We start from the raw sequence: 22,056 nt of genomic DNA on the forward strand, positions 1-22,056 counted from the left end.
ACCTAATGAACGGCCCAGATTAACTAGAAATTACTATACTTTTACAAGGCAATTTTACATCTATTTTTAGCTTCGAGGGCGCTGCCCCCGAGCCCCCGCAGCCCCCCGTGTGGAGGGGTGTACAAACGTCCTGGGGTATACATCTGGCTGAAACAAAGACCTCTAAAAAATCATGCTCCATACACAACAATATCCCACTTGGAGAATGATTGTAGCAACTCCACCCCTACTTCATTTGGTAGACAATGACTCCTCTTTGGACCTGGTTGTTTCTCATCTTCATCGTCATTCTTGAAGATCAATTGAAACTGAGCATGTTCTCAGATTCTCCCTGGTTACAACTTTTGTTACTATATCTGCAGGATTCTGGCTAGTGTGTATCTTTTCCAGCTTCAACTCTTCATCTTCCAACACTGATCGTATGAAATGGTACTTGAGCTGTATGTGTTTAGACCTAGAATGAAATGTTGAGTTCTTTGCAAGATGAATGGCACTTTGGTTGTCACTGTATAACGTGCCCATATCATGCTCCTTACCCAATTCACCCATAAACCTTTGTAACCAAATAATTTCTTTACTAGCCTCTGTAGCAGCAACATACTCTGCTTCTGTTGCTAAAAGTGCAACAACACTTTGGATTTTTGAAACCCAACTGACAGTTGTTCCACCAACAGTAAATACATATCTTGTAGAACTCCTCATGTTATCTCTGTCACCTGCCATATCTGCATCAACATATCCCTGTAGAGAAATGTTTGAACCACCAAATCATAATGCTTGATTTGTGGTACCTTTCAAATATCTAAGAATCCATTTCACTGCCATCCAATGTTCCTTTCCTGGATTGTTCATGTACCTGCTTAAAACTCCCACTACATGTGCAATATCAGGCCTTGTGCAGACCATTGCATACATTAAGCTTCCAACTACTGATGCATATGGAAATTTAGACATATAATCCATGTTTTCTTGGGTCTTTGGGCACATTTCTTTACTAAGTTTGAAATGGCTGGCAAAAGGTGTACTAACTGGCTTTGCATTGTGCATATTAAATCTTTTCAACACCTTTGTATGTACTCATTCTGAGACAATGTTAATTTGCGATTTTTCCTGTCTCTAGTGATTCTCATACCAAGGATTTGTTTTGCAGCTCCCAAATCCTTCATTGCAAATGAATTTGCCAATTTTATTTTGAGCACACTTATTTCCTTCATGTTAGACCCTACAACAAGTATGTCATCTACATACAATAACAATATAATATAGCTGCCATCATTTTTCTTTTTCAGATAAACACAATGATTAGAGTGACATCTAGTATAACCTTGTTCAGATATAAACTTGTCAAATTTTAGATACCACTGCCTTGGAGCCTGTTTTAAACCATACAAACTCTTCTTCAACCTGCACACTAGTTTCTTCTTCCCTCTCATTTCATATCCTTGTGTCTGCTACATATATGTCTCTTCCTCCAAATCCCCATGGAGAAAGGTTTTCTTTACATCTAACTACTCAGTATGCAAATCTCCAACTTCTATTAGACTTAAAATAGTTCTGATTGAAGTCATTTTAACAACAGGAGAAAATATTTCATCAAAATCAATACCTTTCTTCTGTGCAAACCCCTTCACCACAAATCTAGCTTTGTACCTCTCTTTTCCTCCATCTTCTTCCTTCAGCCTGTAAACCCATTTATTCTTCAATGTAGTTTTTCCTACAGGCAACCTAACCAAGTCCCAAGTCTAGTTATGCATTAAGGAGTCCATCTCTTCTTCCATGGCTACCTCCCACTTCTTCCTACTTTCAACATGCATTGCTTCTTCCTAACATTTGGGTTCACCAGAATCAGTCAACAATAAATAATATAACGAAGGGGAGTATCGTTCAGGGGGTCTACTTATTCTGGTAGATCTTCTAACACCACTTTCAGATGTTTGGGGTGCCTATTGCTGTTGTGGTGGTTTTTGTTGTTGTGGTTGTTGATTATTATTATTTTCAGGCTCCTTTACTTTTTCAGTGATTTCATCAAGGACTGTGTATTCCTTGTTTTCTTTTTCTTGTTTCTTTTCCTACAAATGATTCTTATACAAGACCTTTTCATTGAATATTACATCTCTACTCCTAATGATTTTGTGATTTTCATAATCATATAAGCGATAACCAAAATCATTAACACCATATCCAATAAAGGTAAATTTCTTTGACTTTGCATCAAGCTTTGTTCTATTTTCTTTATCAATATGGACATAGGCCTCACAACCAAATGGCTTTAAAAAAGAGTAATTTACCTTTTTACTTGTCCATGCTTCCTCTGGAACACCACCATCCAAGGAACTTGAAGGCCCTCTATTTATTAGATAAACAGCAGTATCTACAGCATCTACCCAAAACTGTAAAGGCAATCCTACATGCAATCTCATGCACCTTGCACTCTCCATGATTGTTTTGTTCATCCTTTCTAACACACCATTTTCTTGTGGTATTCTTGGAACTGTCTTCTCTCTGTGAATTCCATGCTCTGAAAAATACCTATCAAACTCTTTGCTGCAATATTCACCTCCATTGTCTGATCTAAGACACTTCAATTTCTTTCCTGTCTCAATCTCAACCAAAGCTTTCCATTTGTTGAAAGTGTTAGATACATCAGATTTATTCTTAATACAATAAATCCAATTTTTTCTAGTTGCATCATAAATAAAAGTAACATAATAACGAGAGCCACCAAGAGATGATACCTGAGCAGGTCCCCATACATCTGTATGCACAAGCTCTAGTTTTGCTCTTCTTTTATGTCCCAACTCTAAGAAATCTGACTCTCTTCTATTTTCCATAAATGCAATTCTCACATAAGTCCAAATCAACATTCTTCAAACCCGGCAACAAATTCCTTGAGTGAAGAATCTTCATCCCCTTTTCACTCATGTGTCTGAGCCTATGATGCCATAATGCTGCATCTGCCCCTTTGGAAGTTAAAGCATTAACAGAGTTAGAAATACCATTGCATAAATACAATGTACCAACCTTTTCGCCTTTTTCTATTACCAAGGCTCCTTTGGTGACCTTCCAAGCTTTATCTGTGAAAGTTGTCACACAACCTTCACCGCTTAACTGCCTTGTTGAAATCAGATTTTTCTTTAGATCTAGAACATGCCTTACCTCCTTTAGTAGCCATTGGTTTCCATTCTGCTATTTTACAAGAACCTTAACCATTCCAAAAATTTTACAGGGTTTATCATCACCCAAACGAACTTGTCCAAAATCTCCTTGAACATCGTCATGAAAGTATTTCTTATCAGGGGTGGCATGGAATGAGGCCCCTGAATCTACCACCCAGGAATCAGTAATATTTTCGAAAGAAAGAATCAAATCATCTTCTAACACCTCACCTGTCACATTTGTTTCATGATTGTTTTCTTGATGTGCATCTCCTTCTTTTCCCTTCTAATATCTACAACCTTTCTTTAGGTGTCCTTTCTTTCCGCATTTCTAGCACACTATCCCCGATCTGGACTTGGATCTGCCTTTCCTTGATTTACTGTGATATCCTAAGCTCCTTCCTCTTTCCATTTTTATTCCCCTAGACTCTGCACTCAAAGCATTACCCAATGTCTCATCAGAGCTTTTCCATCACATTTCCTCGCTAAGGATAGCACTGACAACATCATCAAACTTTAAAGTACTAGATCCAGAAACAAAGTTACTAATGGCCATTACTAAACCGTTCCAACTTTCTGGTAATGAGCACAAGAATAACAGAGCTCTAACTTCATCATCAAAGTTTACCCCTACAAAACATAACTGACTTGTAACAGTATTAAAATCATTTAAATGGTCTGCAACAGATCGACCTTTCGTCATCTTCATATTGAATAACCATTTCATAAGAAATACCTTTTTTGAGGCCGATGGTTTTTCATATAGTTTTTCTAATGCCTTAATCAAACCCTCTGTCGTTGTTTCCTTCGAAATGTTGAAGGTGACCGATGTTGCGAGGCGTAACCGTATTGTTCCGAGTGCCTTTCTATTGAGAAGGTTCCATTCTTCATCTGTCATACCTGTCGGCATCTTTGCTTTTCCGCCCAATGATAGGTATACATCTTTTTGATACAGATAATATTCCATCTGCATCTTCCACAACGAGAAGTTTTGGCCGTTAAATTTCTCGGCCCTAAACTTACCATCTTCTACCATTGCTCCCACTCGAACGAGGAACCCTTCTTTCCTACAATTTTATCAGCCAAATAGACCTTTGGCTCTGATACCAGTTGTTAGAAAATTATATATTACAAAGCAATGGAACACATATAATATTACAGAAATATAAACACAGAAAAACGCATAAAACAAGAGAGACACAGATATACGTGGTTCACCCAGTTTGGGCTACGTCCACCCCGAATAGCCAGTCCTTCCTTTCTATTATCCAGCAAAATGAAGAGACACAACCTACAGCAGATCCACTGTAATATCCTTTGTTTCTCTCACAGTCTCACCTCCTTGTTTCTCACTCAGAGAATACACATATATTACACAGACTTAATACAATGCCCTCATACAAAGAGATGGGTTGCCTTCTAGGTCAAAAAAACCTAAACTAAACATAAGTTTTATCGTCAGATCATCCGCTTAATGAACAACCCAGATTGACTAGAAATTACTATACTTTTACAAGGCAATTTGACATCTATTTTTAGCTTCGGGGGCGCTGCCCCCGAGCCCCTGAACCCCTGCGGTGGGAACAAGTCCCCCCCGCATGGAGGGGTGTACAAACGTCCTGGGGTATACATCCAGTTGAAACAAAGACCTCTAAAAAATCATGTTCCACACACAACAATAAATTCTGTCAAATTCAACTAACTTTTAATCCAGGGCTCTACCACAGGAGCTTTTCTCAATGAACCTCTAACATAGCATGTGTGTTCATGGCATACTAAAAAATACCCTTAATTTGACTATATATTGGAAAATACCTTTAACCCCCTACTAATACAAACCCAATACACCTTCCCAATTAAAAAAACTTCTATTTTCACTAGATATTGTAGGTATCCATTTTTTCATTAACATTTTTTATTCCCCTTTATATATTTCATTGATATTCAGCTCCATTGTTTATACCTTCCAATATAAAAATCCTTTACCCCCTATTATATGATCAATATATTATGTCGTTTTTTAGTCAATATAAATCCCCCAATATGAATGCATGTGGTATGGTATTGCTCCCCCAGTGAGGCCCCCTACAGGCTCTGCGCCCACCAAAATTTGAATCTGGGTCATTAACATTGCAATGCACCATGTCAACCACCACACCATGGCCAATGGACATAGATATTAGCATTAACTAAAAATCATTAAAATTTCAGTGATCAAGATTCAATATAACAAAAGAGAAATAGCATTAGCATCATAACAGATCATGATTCTAGCATTAGAATATGTTAGGCCCCTATACTACTAGTGTAACCCCTTTTTGTTATTAGTATAACCCACTTATTATATTTATGTACCCATGTAGTGCCCATATTGTTACTATTGTGCCCCCATAGAAGCCCACTATTGTTATTATTGTGCCCTTACATTATTAATGTTATGTCGGCTCTGATTATGTTATGACCCCTTAGACTCCTATATATAGAAAGGAGGTCTTTTCATTTGTATCATCCAAGAATTGTTCATTTATGTAATGTAAAGGAGGTTTCCCCCTCGAAGAGGCTGAATTCTAAGGCGTTGATCTATCTTTTCTATCTTTTCTTGAGCTAGTTTCATAACATTTGGTATCAGAGCTTTGGATTCTAGGGTTTCGCTGCTCCAAACAGGTCATCGTGGAATTTTCGCTATAACTTTTTATCTGTGATGTTTCAGAAGTCACAAAAAAAACCCATTTGAGAAGAAATCGCGTTGAACCTTGGGTCCGAATTTCAGAGCTTTCTGCACGATATTTGCGGAGATATGATCTGAGGAAGTTGGTCTTTTTGCAGACTCCTGAATTACATTCAAAACAGGTGACCTGCGGAAAATCGTCATAACTTTCTCTCTGGGGATCGGATTGAAATTTCGTAAGAAGTTACAGAAAGAGGACAGACTGTAGGTTTCTTTTATATATTTTTTAGAGTCAAAGCTTGAAATAGTGACACGTGTCACTTCATACAAGTTTGCTCTACTGAACTAGTCTACAATCAGCTCACTGCGGGAGATTGTGCATAACTCTTTCTTGGAGAATCCAATTTGGATCATACTAGTGGCATTGGAAAGAGGACACAGAAGGCTACTACAGGCTGCAATTTTAGAACTTAAAGATCCAAAAGTATAGAGTTACAGTCATTTCAAGGTCGAGCTCCTAAAATCAAGAAAAAGCAAGATGAGGAAGTTTGATGGCAAGGATCCGGTAAATTGGATAGTTCAGATGGAGCAATATTTTGATCTACATGGTGTACAACTGTTACAAAAGGTATGTATTGCATCTTCATATTTAGAACCAGATCAATTTTTATGGTACAAAGGGCTTTGTTCTCGTAAACAACTTGTTACGTGGTCAATTTTCACGGAGGAAATGATAGCACATTATGAGGATACAAAGAGAAACACCACAACAATTGGAAAGAGTAAAAGGGATTTGTGACATAGTGAAAAGAAAAATTATGGAAACCAGGAAGTGTACCCCTCACAACTATAAAGATGGAAGTGTTGTTTCTCCTAGCCTTCCACAACCTACAAGGGTTACACCACAACAATTGGAAGAAAAAAGAGAAAAAGGGCTTTGTTACAATTGTGATAGCAAATGCACTAAAGGTCATAAGTGTGCTGAGAAGAAATTATTTTACATAGAATATGAATAGGAGGAAGAAAAGGATCAAGAAACATCAAAAGAAGAAGATATACGCCAGGACCCCACCCCAGAGAAAGAAGAAACGAATCAGACCATATCTTGTAAAGCATTGGCAAGAATTACCACTCCTCAAACTCTCAAGATAGAAGGACATATCAAGAAGAAAAAGGTGCAAGAAGTGAAAGATCACATTGAGAAAGAAGAAATGAATCCAACCATATCTTGTAATTTATTGTTCGAAATTACCACTCCTCAAACTATCAAGATAGAAGGACATATCAAGAAGAAAAATGTTCAAGAAGTGAAATATCACATCGAGCATCAAGAAATGAATCCGACCATATCTTGTAAAGGATTGGAAGAAATTACCACTCCTCAACCTCTAGAGATAGAAGGACATATCAAGAAGAAAAAGGTTCAAGCAGTGAAAGATCGCATCGAGCATCAACAACAAGTTCTCCAACTTTTAAAGGATAACGCCACTTCGGTGCAAAATCAAACGAAACAACAGGTAGATCAACATCGTAGTGAAAAATGTTTTGATGTAGGTGATTGGTTATTTTTACCGCTACATCTCAAGAAAGCTATTTATGAGAAGGAAATGTTGGCAATATTGCATGCACTTAAAAAATGGCAACCTTACCAAATGGGAAGACTCTTCAAGGACGAGGATGTGGAAGCATTGTTTTGTGCTATTTATATTATCCAACTAGATTGGATAAACGAAGCAAGGGATGAATGGAAGAAGGACGAAGAAGTATGGCCACTTATTCAAAAGTTGCAAAAGATCCCAATTCAAACAATATTGCCAGAAATTAAAGAGGAAGGAAAAATCATATTGGAACCTGGAGCAGTCACAGAAACAAGAACCCGACAGCAACGAAATCAATCAATTTCAGAGTATCTCATCAAGTGGAAGAACTTACCCGCTGAATATTCCACTTTGGAGGACAAGAATTTTATACAGAAGCATCAAGAACTACTCAAGCGTTGAGGACAACACTTTTTGAAGGAGAGGGGCATGTTAGGCCCCTATACTACTAGTGTAACCCCTTATTGTTATTAGTATAACCCACTTATTATATTTATGTACCCATGTAGTGCCCATATTGTTAATATTGTGCCCCCATAGAAGCCCACTATTGTTATTATTGTGCCCTTACATTATTAATGTTATGTCGGCTCTGATTATGGTATGACCCCTTAGACTCCTATATATAGAAAGGAGGTCTTTTCATTTGTATCATCCAAGAATTATTCATTTATGTAATGTAAAGGAGGTTGCCCCCTCGAAGAGGCTGAATTCTAAGGCGTTGATCTATCTTTTCTATCTTTTCTTGAGTTGGTTTCATAACAGAATATGAGGCATCGCATGAACATGGAAATATTATAGTAATGCATCCTATTCAATTTTCAACAATTATTTGTAAGTTTTTAAGTTAGAAATATGTAAAATGTGTTTTGTAATGAAATGGATTTGGACAAGAGCGTTGATTTAGCATTTGTGAATTTAAATCAAGTGAACCAATGCTAGAGCCAATCAATTTTGATGATTTTGATCCTCTTTAGGTCCACATCACCAAATGCATAGGTTGGATTGCATATAGAGGATGAGAAGGAAAATGAGGTGGCAGAGATACTATTTTGATGATCCTGACATGGAGGAGCACTACTGACCCTCATGAGCTATGAGGCCCTTCCACCTACATTTCTAGTACTTGCCCTATTTTCTATTTTTCCATTGGCATTCCTACCTATAGTAGCAATGAATTAGAGTAAATATAATATATTTTGATATTGATGACTTAACGAGAAAACTATAGGTTATGGTTCTAATCTTACATTTTGACTTTGATGACTTATGAGAAAACTACATGCTATGGTTCTAATTTCTTTTGTGTTTATCATTTGATCATCATTGATGTATTACTAGCAAGTACTTCTAGATTACACTTAATACCAACATGACAATGTTATTTACTATGATAATAGTGGCTTTTTCTCCCTCTTCAAACAATTTGTTGAGGCTAATTAGTCTTCAGCGTTCACCTAGATAATCTCTTCAATGCAACAATAACCCCATAGTTACAAACCAAAACATTATATTAACCTATGTGATCTCAAAGTGGCTTCAAAAATTACATATAATAACAAGGGTCACTAGTCACAAAAAAATGTAAGCACCACTACAATTTACTATAAAAACATTTGGTTATGTTGGTTATAAAAAATACTCATGGTTCACCTCCTTTATAGTCAAAATTGTAAGAACATAAATCAATAAGTATGCAACAAAATTAGCTAACATGACACAAGGTCATACCATTATCATCCAAGTTTCTTTGCATTTCCAATAACCCAAAGGAAAATGAGGCCATCAGCTTGCAGAGTTGGAAAAATTCAAAATCCTCCTCTCATATTCATCCACTATTCATATGGTGATTCATGTGAATATCCCAGGGTGGATTTGCCATAATAACTCCAAACTGACCCGAAATATCCATTCCAAAATTATGTATATGACCATTGATCCATTGAAACTCCACAAACTCAACTTCTAAGTAATATTCTACATGTAATGGTTTTGGTGGTGGAAGAATAACCATCCTTAGCATAGGTAGACCAGGAACTAGATCCAACTCATAGTGCACATTTTTTCATGTCTAGAAATGGGTAAATATTACTAAGTTATTATTAAACAATGGAAAGAAACAATCATGTATAAAAATAAATATTGATCTTATGAAAACCCTTACCTTCGTATGTCAGCAAATGTCTAGGAAAGAATAATCACCGAGGCTAACATCAATATATGGAGCAATTATTCACTTTCTGTGAACTTGAAACAAAAGACATGTTTTTAGAAGCTCACACAATAAAAAAGTGTATCATGTTCAATAAAACAATAAACAAGCAATCATGGATAAATCATGGATCAGTGCAAACCTTCTCACATGCAATATAGGAGCATCTTTGATGTCAAAAATCTTCTTTTGTTAAAGCTTTACAATACTCTTTCACTAGGTACCTCCTTTTGTTTTAAACTATAAAGCAATGCAAAGAGATGTTAATTAATTCCACAACCAAAAAAGTAGGCTAGAAAGCATGAAGCATCACAACATAGAAACATACAAGCACATGGAGCCAAACAATCAATTGTAGATACAAACACAAAGTCCTAGCGAGTTTGAAATGGTTCTGAGTAGTCGATTTGGGACAATTTATTATTTTCAAGGCATTTCCTTTATATGTTGCATTAAAATAAAAAAAAGGAACTCATCCACAATAATAGATTCTTCCAAAAATGAATATCTCTCATGCATGACATGTTTCTCCTTCAAGGTTGAGCTTTTCTTGGAAATGTGATCTAGACAACAACAAATTCACTTCATGCTACATTGATTTCATCTCCAACGAGCCAATGTAATCTTCAAGTGGAATCAATTTTCATATTGGAACTTTTATTATACAAAGAAGGGCTAATGTTTAGTAGAGCGTTGTTTTAGCTTATGAGAGTTCTCCCCAGTGAACTTATCCACTAGCAAATTAAGGGCCCCAAAATCTAGAATACCCAGTAGTGATGTTTATGACCCGTATAGCTATTGTATGGTTGCATACAACCTCTACAAATTTTTCTATATTCTCAGGGGATGCACGTGGCCCTGGCCAAAGCAACATGCTTAGTAAGGAGGTGAATTGACTGAATGATAGAGCCAAATGTTGTTCAAGGAAAAACTTATCCTAAGATTCATGCTCTTAACAATCCTAATTTAGCAACTCCTTGTGGAAATGCAATGACTCTATGATGGAAACACTTGATCTCTTGGAAACCCAAGATGGTCAACTTGCATGTTATGGTTGTTGGATTTTACCAAACCATGGAGAAAAATATTCACAATTATGAATTATGAGTACTTAATCCATAATTACGCTAACTGCATTGTTGACGTATACATATATGTGACTTAGCATATCACAAACCACGGTTCATTTAACTCAGTGATCATAGCCATTTATTTGAGCAAACAAGAATTAATATTCCATAACAAAATGTTGTCAACCATTAGATTTTAACGTCACCAAATCCCAGAGTCTAAGAATTGAAAGTCTCAACTCATTCAATATAACAATGAGCAGATCATGCCACAAAGAATTTTCAAACAGAAAAATAATACAGTGAGCATGGAAATTGAGATACACCACAAAACATGGAGGGTTTACCCTGCAAAACCAAATGAGAAAACTAGCTTTGGATGGTTTCTTATTACCTTAGTCTTACTTATATAATCAATTGTTTGGTCTAAGTCAACTTGCTGCTTTTTTGGTCGGAGCTTTATTGTTAGCTTACAGACAAAGGCTCCAAAGCTTGAACCTAAAAGTACTTAAGTACTCACTTGGTCAATTAAATTACCTTAATCATGTTGGCATAATTGATTGCCTAAACAATTTCAATTGGTTACTTTATGGTTGCTTTTTTGGTGCAGGGTCCTTGTTGGGTCCCTATAATACTAGTGATTACCCCATTACTATTGTAGTTATACCCCTTATTTATATTGTTGTGCCCCTATTACCCCCATATTGTTATTTTTGTGCCCCATAGAATCCCTCTATTGTTATTTTTGTGGCTTTATATTATTATTGTTAGGTCGGCTGGATTATATTGTGACTCCTTAGACTCCTATATATAGAAAGGAGGTTTTGTCATTTGAATCATCCAAGAATTGTTCATTTATGTAATGTAAAGGAGGTTTCCCCCTCGAAGAGGCTGAATTCTAAGGCGTTGATCTATCTTTTCTATCTTTTCTTGAGCTGGTTTCATAACATTTGGTATCAGAGCTTTGGATTCTAGGGTTTTCTACTCCAAACAGGTCATCGTGGCATTTTTTCTATAACTTTTTTTTCTGTGACGTTTCAGAAGTCGCAAAAAAAAACCATTTGAGAAGAAATCGCGTTGAACCTTGGATCCGAATTCCAGAGATTTTCGCGTGGTATTTGTGGAGATATGATCTGAGAAAGTTGGTCTTTTTGCAGACTCCTGAATTACATTCAAAACAGGTGACTTAGGGAAAATCGTCATAACTTTCTCTCTGGGGATCGGATTGAAATTTCATAAGAAGGTATAGAAAGAGGACAGACTGTAGTTTCTTACGTGCATTTTTCAGATCCATAGGTTGAAACAGTGACTTGTGGCACGTCGTACAAGTTTCCTCTACTGAACTAGTCTATAATCAAGTCACTGTGGGAGATTTCGCATAACTCTTCCTTGGAGAAACCAATTTGGATCAGACTTGTGGCATTGGAAAGAGGACGCAGAAGGCTACTACAGGTTGAAATTTTAGAACTGGATGATCAGAAATTACAGAGATACATCAGATTCAATATCAGGCTTCTACAAAGTGAAAAAAGGTGTGTAGTTTTTTTAATTTTTGCATAAGCTTGGTTTGAAGGAATTCAAAGGGCATAGTAAAGCATTATTATCGGTAACTGATGCCCCGAGGAAAGAAAATGCAAACACCTAGTAAGGAACCTGAAAGCTCTAGCATGACTCATGAAGAAGAGGAAGAAATGCTACATGATATATCAAAATTACAAGAACAAGTGCAACAAATGTCACACTCACAAAAGCTAACAGAAGCTAAGATAAATAGTGTGGAATCTAAGATAAATGGCATGGAATCTAAGATAAAGGGCGTGGAAGCTAAGATGATGATTGGAAGGTAGATTTGAAGACAGACATGGAAGGATTGAAGATAGATTTGAACACAAACTTGAAGACAAGCATGACAGATATGAAGACAGATTTGACAAATTTTCTACAAGAAATACTTACTAATGGTGAAAAGGTAGTAAAGGAAACTCATGATGCGAACAAAAGAAATGTTAATCATGATATCATAGGCTCTAATGTTGGATTGAAGACCCACCATATTCCAAAACTCGATATGAGGAAGTTTGATGGCAAGGATCCCGCATCATGGATATTACAGATGGAGCAATTTTTCGATCTCAATAATGTGCAAAACACACAAAAGGTACGTATGGCAACTTTATATTTGGAACCAAATCAGTTTGTATGGTATCAATGGCTTTGCTCTCGTAAAAAATTTATCACTTGGGCAATTTTTACGGAAGAATTGATAGCACATTATGAGGATACAAAAAGCAACACTTTTTTTAGCCAATTGATAAGTCTCAAACAAAAGGGTTCAATAATGGAGCACATTGAGGAGAGGGTAAAAGATATTCCAGAGGAGCATAGGATTGATGTGTTCATAGGGTCTTTAAAGGATAATATCCAACATGATGTTCGCCTTTGGGAACCTGATTCATTAGAGAAGGCATTCAGGTTAGCAAGAAAAATGGAAAGCAAAATTATGGCAACCAGGAAGCATACCACTCACAACTATAAAGACGGAAGTGTTGTTGCCCCTAGTCTTCCACAACCTATAAGGTTGACACCACAACAATTGGAAGAAAAAAGAGCAAAAGGGCTTTGTTACAGTTGTGATAGCAAATACACTAAAGGTCATAAGTGTGCTGAGAAGAAATTATTCTACATAGATTGTGAAGAGGAAGAAGAAAAGGAGCAAGAAAGGTCAAAGGAAGAGGATATACTCCAGGAACAAAGCCTAGATGAAGAACAAATAAATCCGACCATATCTTGTAATGCATTGGCGGGAATTACCACTCCTCAAACCATCAAGATAGAAGGACAAATCAAGAAGAAAAAGGTAATAGTGTTGATTGATTCAGGAAGCACCCACAATTTTATTCATTGTAGGGTAGCAAAAGAATTGAATTGCTTCCTATATCCAGCACCAGAGTGTCAAGTGATGATTGCAAATGGAGGAACAATAAATTGCTCTGGAAAGTGCCATAATATCAAGCTATCCATGGGAGAATATGTATTGACTAGCCCAATGCTTTCCATTCCAATGGGAGGTGCTGATGTTGTACTAGGAGTCCAATGGCTACAATCCTTGGGTACAATAGCTTTTAATTTTCAAGAACTTTTCATCAAATTTTCTGCGGAAGGAAAGGAAGTTGAATTAAGGGGTATTGCAGGGAAACCAGGAAAGATAATCAGCTCTAATGGTATGACAAAGCTTCTAAAAAAGGAGCAAAGAGGTGTAATTGCACAATTATGTTCGCTAGATGTTTCCACATTGGAATCATCTATTTCTCCAGATCTCCAAAAAGTCCTGGACAATCATTCCAAGGTATTTGAGACTCCCAAAGGTCTCCCACCTATGCGTGATCATGATCATGCTATTCATCTGATTCCAGGAAGTGTTCCTCCAAACATCAGGCCGTACAGATATCCCTATGTCCAAAAGAGTGAAATTGAACGTATGGTTGCAGAAATGCTAGAGGCTGGTATAATTCAACCGAGTCAAAGTTCTTTCTCTGCTCCAGTAGTATTGGTGCACAAGAAGGATGGATCATGGCGCATGTGTCCGGATTATAGGGAGCTCAACAAGCTCACTATTAAAGATAAGTTCCCCATTCCTGTCATTGATGAATTACTGGATGAATTGCATGGATCAATTTACTTCACCAAGTTGGATCTTCGTTCAGGATATCATCAAATCAGAATGAAGATTGAAGACATTCCGAAAACAGCATTTAGAACTCATGAGGGTCATTATGAATTTTTGGTCATGCCTTTTGGCCTTACCAATGCACCTTCAACATTTCAAGGTTTGATGAATTCAATTTTCAAACCATTCCTTAGAAAATTTGTGTTAGTATTTTTTGATGATATACTAATCTACAGCAAGTCTTGGAAGGATCATGTTGAACATGTTGACAGGGTGCTACAACTATTGGAGGAGAAACAATTATATGCAAAAAGATCCAAATGTTTCTTTGGAGTCCAGGAGGTGGAATATTTGGGTCATATTGTATCTCATGAAGGAGTTAAGGTAGACCCTAGCAAAATTAAAGCCATTAAGGAATGGAAAATCCCCACATCCATAAAGCATCTGCGAGGATTTCTTGGGTTGACAGGGTATTATCGCAAGTTTGTTAAGAATTATGGGAGAATAGCAGCACCTCTAACAACATTATTGAAGAAAGATGCATTTTCATGGACTCCGGAAGCAACAAAGGCCTTTGAACATCTTAAAGAGGCAATGTGCCAAGCACCGGTCTTAGCTACACCGGACTTCACAAAAACCTTTATTGTGGAATGTGATGCTTCAGGAAATGGAATTGGTGCTGTTCTAATGCAAGATGAAAGACCCATTGCTTTTGAAAGTCGTCCAATCAAGGGAAAGTTTTTAAGCAAAGCTATTTATGAGAAGGAAATGTTGGCAATACTCCATGCACTTAAGAAATGGCGACCCTACCTAATGGGAAGACACTTCAAGGTAAAAACGGATCATGATAGCCTTAAATACTTTTTAGAACAAAGATTATCCTCTGAAGAGCAACAAAAGTGGGTCACAAAGATGTTGGGTTATGACTTTGAAATCATCTACAAAAAAGGGAAGCAAAATGTGGTGGCAGATGCACTCTCAAGAAAGGATGAGGATGTGGAAGCATTGTTGTGCGCCATTTCTATTATCCAACCAGATTGGATAAACGAAGCAAGGGAGGAATGGAAGAATGACGAAGAAGTGTGGGCACTTATTCGAAAGCTACAACAAGATTCCAGTATGTCTGATACATTTAGCTGGAAAAATGATTCGTTATGGTACAAAGATCGCTTATACCTCTGTAAGAATTCCCAGCTAAAACAAAAGATTCTTATGGAATTGCACACTTCTCCCTTAGGAGGGCACTCAGGATTTTTAAAAACTTACCACAGGGTTAAGAAGGAATTTTTTTGGGATGGCCTTAAATCAGATATTCAAAAGTTTGTGGCAGAATGTTTGGTTTGCCAACAAAATAAAGTTGAAACAATTAAGACACCGGGTCTATTACAACCTTTATCCATTCCAAGCCAACGTTGGGAGGAGGTTTCAATGGATTTTATCACAGGTTTACCCAAGTCTGAGGGAAAGAGTGTCATCATGGTGGTAGTTGACAGACTTACCAAGTATGCACACTTTTGTGCATTATCACATCCATTTAAAGCCAGTACAGTTTCTACTGCATTTATGGAAACAATTCAAAAGCTACATGGAAACCCAAAGATTATTGTAAGTGACAGAGATCCCATTTTCACTGGAAATTTTTGGACAGAATTATTTTCTTGTCTTGGTACTCAGTTAGCTCATAGCTCATCTTATCATCCTCAATCTGATGGGCAAACTGAGATAGTAAAAAAATGTTTGGAAGGATATCTTCGTTGCTTTGTATCTGATAAACAGACACAATGGGTCAAATGGTTGCCTCTGGCTGAATGGTGGTATAACACTTCCTTCCATACAGCAACAAAAATGACCCCATTTATGGCACTTTATGGGTATCAACCACCATCCATCACATCATATTTAAGAGAAAATTCTAAGGTTCAGGCAGTGGAACATCACATCGAACATCAACAACAAGTCCTCCAACTCTTAAAGGATAACCTCGTGTTGGCACAGAATAGAATGAAACAACAGGCAGATCAACATCGCAGTGAAAGAAGTTTTGATGTAGGTGATTGGGTATTCCTACGGCTACAACCATATAAGAAAATGTCCCTCAAGCAAGCTAAGAAGGATAATAAATTATCACCAAAGTATTATGGTCCGTACAAGGTGTTGCAAAAGATTGGTACTATGGCATACAAATTGGAGCTTCCTGCAGCTTCTCGATTGCACCCAGTTTTCCATGTTTCATGTTTAAAGAAGGTTATAGGCGACAAGCTCCCAGTTCAAACAATATTGCCAGAACTTGACAAGGAAGGAAAAATTATATTGGAACCAGAAGCAGTCACAAAAACAAGAACTCGACAGCTACGAAATCGATCAATTTCAAAGTATCTTATCAAGTGGAAGAACTTATCCGCTGAAGATTCCACATGGGAGGATGAGAATTTTATGCAAAAGTATCCAGAACTACTCAAGCGTTGAGGACAACACTTTTTTGAAGGAGAGGGGCATGTTGGGTCCCTATAATACTAGTGATTACCCCATTACTATTGTAGTTATACCCCTTATTTATATTGTTGTGCCCCTATTACCCCCATATTGTTATTTCTGTGCCCCATAGAATCCTTCTATTGTTATTTTTGTGGCTTTATATTATTATTGTTAGGTCGGCTGGATTATATTGTGACTCCTTAGACTCCTATATATAGAAAGGAGGTTTTGTCATTTGAATCATCCAAGAATCGTTCATTTATGTAATGTAAAGGAGGTTTCCCCCTCGAAGAGGCTAAATTCTAAGGCGTTGATCTATCTTTTCTATCTTTTCTTGAGCTGGTTTCATAACAGTCCTCCTCTAGTGGGAATGTAATTTCATAGTCTTTATGAAGAAAGGTGTTAAATCCTAAAATAAGATTGTGGTGGCCTTTAAACAATTCCTTCATCGTCACAATAGCACCAGATGTATAGATCTTGAAAGGAAATGAAATTAGGTAAAAAATGTAGGCCCCTTTCAAATAAATAACGAATAGCTAAATCTACGCATTACTAATATCATATAAAATATCAATTGTGAACCTTTGCACCTTGAAATATTTCATTACTTCAAGAAACTCATCATACTTATCCCCCCTATCCTTAAATATTTCTTTAACTACTTTGAGATAGGCCATATCAGCATTAGTTGTTAGCTTTTGTGACCCTCCCAAAGGTTGAGGTGGTCCAGAGCTATTTCATATCACACAAAGACAATAGAAAGTGAGTAATACTATCACTCTATAATATACTACATCTATACACAATAGGGGCATATTTTATAAATCAACAACTGATATTCAAAGCCTATCATGCACTTAAAGACTCACTAATTTGAATAAATACAAGATGTAAAATGTAAAAATGTTGTCAATGCAAAAGGTTAAAGAACTGTAAACTTCACAATGAAAATTGATTTCAACTATAAAAGGAAATGATTTGAATATAAATCTATCAAAACATAGATCTCTTCATCTGAATGCACTTAGATCCATTTGACTGGCAATGAACTCTAGCATCTTCTACAAGGAGTTTCCTCCATTCTATAGGTCAACACCAAATCAAATACCTCTATGATGGAATTAAATATATCACAAAGCCAAAAGTCCCTCCCTTCGTAATGGGCCCTCCTAACCATGAATATTATCAAATCCATTCTCATCATTTCTATAGCCAATATACACCATCATTAAAATATGGAAGAATACACCATATACCCAACATGCTTCTTGATAAAAACCTGCAATTGAATGGAGGAAAAGGAATGAGGAGAGTATAAAAATAGAGCATTCAACACAAAGGGAAAAATAGACAAGCAAGAGCGAACATAGACTTTACCTCTCATATCTTCAAAAATAATGAGTATGGTATTATTTAAACCCCTTTGAGCTCTATGAGCATTTTTTTAATGGTGAGAGCACTCTCAGTCACCCAAGGAAAGCTCTAGGCTCACTTAGGGATTTCTCTTGTGTTAACTCCAAAATAACTGGAGAAGTTCACTTCCTAGAGTGCCTCCCATTGAGGCTGGAGCACTCCTTCATACCCCAAAGAGTGCTCCCAAACAAATTCATTACAAGAGTGTGCTATCAAAGGGGCTTCCAAATCTATGACACTCAAAGTACTCAAAGAGGTCAATAATCAACAATTGTGGGACCAATTCATTAAAGCAAAAACAAAAAAATTCAAACTAAGCAAGTGGCATGTGGTAGAAACCATGTATCCAAAATTAAGGAAGCCATAATGTAGAACAAGGTCGTTGTATCTCAATTATTCTACCTTGGGCTCAGATAGTCAAAATCAAGGAAAAACTATATGACTAGAACCAAATGGCCACAAGTGACATGTTTTCACTTCTCCAATGGGTGGAACATAACATAGTATCAATTGACCCACTATGAAACATTGAAGACATCAAGGTCCTATGTGAGCAATAGAAGCACAAAAGGTAGACATCAACAAATTCATTCATAAAGTTTCAACTTCTAACAAACAATATGAGAACCACAATTAAGAATGCCATGAAATTTTCAAAGAGAAATAAATTATCATTTGCAGCTTTTGTAGTGAACAAAGAAACAATGTGATGGGAGAAGGAAATCCAATGATGTTTGAAATTGAAGATAGAAAAATTCATGCAAAAGGAAATCAAACACTTAGTAAAAAAAAGATTAGTTTGCAAGATTTTCTACCATGACACTACAACAAATAGAAAAAATTAGTCAAACCAAACAATGATTGTGCAACACAATCTTTAAACTTGCTAAAAAGAAATTGTACAATACTAACTCTAGATTTGTGAAAATTATCACAAGGCTATTGAGACACATGCACAACAACCACCATTAGTAATCAATCTTAAGGAATTAACAAAGAAACTCAATTTCTTGACTATGGACTCTATACTAACTTTAGCATCATTTACTTTCAAATCTACAAATCAAATCTAAAAATCATGCAAAGCCAAGAGGCCTTCAAACTTGGCAATATTCTTAAAGAAATATTTAAAAAAAAAAAAATTGGGAGCGAAGCATTCCTAGGGACATTCTAAACACATATATCTATATATTATAATGCATATATTGTCAAATAAAAAGGGCTTGTAAAACAAGACCTAGCTTGTTGGTAAACCAAGTGTGGTGATATTCCCTCCACCCCACCAACGCCAATTATCAAAACCGAAAAAAGAAAAAACATGTTACCCCTTATAAGCCATCATGGTCATGCAAATGGACCGAGCATTATGATGGATGGAGTTCCTAGCCTTAGTGCCAACACCTTCAAAAAAACATATAGAATGCCAAATTAGTTGTCAAGAATGTAGACTTTAATACTAATAATAGGTAATATGATAATATTAAGAGCTTTGAAATGTGATTCATAGTACATTAGACCATCAACAATTTAGTACAAGTATCAAGACTTTGTAACTAGTGGTAAACTATTTAGAAGTTACAAAGTCAAAATGAATAGCATGAAGTATAATAGGAAATGAAGTTGAACCAAATAACATAAGCCATTTAACAATTATAAAGTTATGAACCAGATTGGAAGACATAGAATATGAAATGTAATAGGGCATCATCACCAAAGAGTCATAGCATGTATAAAATAATTTTTACAAAATAGGAAATGTGCCTAATTTATAAGAGATATTGGAAACTAAAAATCTAAATAGATTTGAAGTCTATGACAAGCTAAGAAACTAGATTCGTCCTCTTCCCCCCCACCTCATGTCCCAAATCCCATGAATTGGATATGGTTCTATAGGACACATGTCTAATTCTTGTGTCTAGTCTGTCATGAAGCATGTCGAGACTCCAACGTGTCCTGGAGCATGTCCTGGAGCGTGTCCATCGTGTCCTAGAGCATGTCCTTGAGTAAACCCATTTATCATTGTTTAAGATTGTAGATACAATGTTTTCCTCTTCATTCGTCATGTTGAAGAGGTTAAGGGAGGTCAAGATTGCTCTTGGGGCCATGGTTATTTCAGAGATTTGGCATTTTTGGAGAAAGACAAATCAAGTGGACTTGAAAGATGAGGCTTGGTGGGAGAGGGTGGATCTCACTACTAAGATCATGGAGACAAAGCACCAATAGATGGTTCAAAATAATGTACCAGAAAATGTGTAGCATAAGCCATGTCCAACTTGGGAAATATAATTAATGTGCCCATTACTCAGCCCATTTATAAGATATTTACATTGCATACATGAGTGCAACCAATTGGGGTTGTCATAGTAATTATATTTTATATTTTCTAATAATAACATGTATGGAAACTCCTTCATAAACTGCAACAACATGAACTTGTTTTTCTTATTACAAGCTCATAGTAGTGTTATTGTAATATTCCTATTGAAAATATCTCAAAATTCTCTAATAACTTCGGAGTTTAAGAAAATTTATTTAGTGAGGAATATTTTCAAATGTATATGAGGAGCATGTTGTAGGTGATCTTCATTACGTTTACTTGAAGGGAAAATCATCATTTAAATAGTGTCCATATGAAAATACTTTAACTCAATTGCACTCTTTATTAAACTCAAAATTTTATAACATTGCACCAGCAATAACAATACCAAGGGACTCTTCAAAGTTTGAGAGTTGATACATGCCTATACTATGATTTCAAAGTGGTATATGACCCTGGTTATAACAGAAGTTTTGAAGAGACTTTTCTGGGCAAAGATGTGGTCTTAGAATCCACACAATCTGCCCTCTTGAAGCCAATGAATAGAGGTGAAATTTCCAAATGTTTTCAACAAAATTGTTTCCAAAATATTCAAGTACTTCATTGACATCTTGTAGGTTTAGTTTTTTTTCTATTTACGCCAACCAGAAATGTATAGTACCAAAAATAAAACTGATAACCACTACAAATTAGTGACAAATGTTTGCACAATGCTCAAGAAATGCACAGACTTCACAAGTAAATAAGCAACCAGAAATTGGTGTCTTTCATTGTAACCCAAGCCATTCATATGGACTGTTATAGTGCTCAATAAATAATATCAGCTCCCTTCAAACTTTGTCAACAACAAAACACATGTATTACAAGGAAATTTTAGAGGAACCTGGCATTCTTCTACATGTAAATATTAGTCCATCTAAGAGATGGTTCCAGCAGTACTATAGGAATGAATACACTACCTAGGATTCAATTTTTGTCCTTAAAATGATGGCATACACAATCACAGTAATGGTACGAACAATAGGGTTCTTGGCCTCCAATATTCACTAAAATATGTCGTTGGAATCTTGATTTTTCTCCCTGCTTTTGTACAGGTCACGCAACCAACTAATTAGATGCCTCCAACAAGGTAATAACGTCACTACAGACCCCTGTGATGGGAGAAATTTTATTCACTAACCCTATTTCTTTTGTGCCTTCCTGTAACATTCATGCAAAGATCTGAAGGGCTTCCTTGTCATACCCATTCTGGGCATACGTTGTGATCATAGTGTTCCATGACACCACATCTCGTTTTGGCATATTCTCAAAATGTTGGTCGTCATTCGCTATATTTCCAAGAAGAGCACTCCCTACAAAGGCATCTGAATCAAATCTAGTTCTAATGACATGGTGATGAACCTGGTTACCATGCTCCATATTTTCCAAGCTATCACGAGCACTCAAAATGGACACAAAAGTAACATTGTCTATCTCAGTAT

Source organism: Pinus tabuliformis, chromosome 2_2 (assembly GCF_031772625.1).
Source record: "Pinus tabuliformis cultivar Carrire ecotype Pingquan chromosome 2_2, CPIR1, whole genome shotgun sequence".
In the NCBI taxonomy this organism is placed as follows: Eukaryota; Viridiplantae; Streptophyta; class Pinopsida; order Pinales; family Pinaceae; genus Pinus; species Pinus tabuliformis.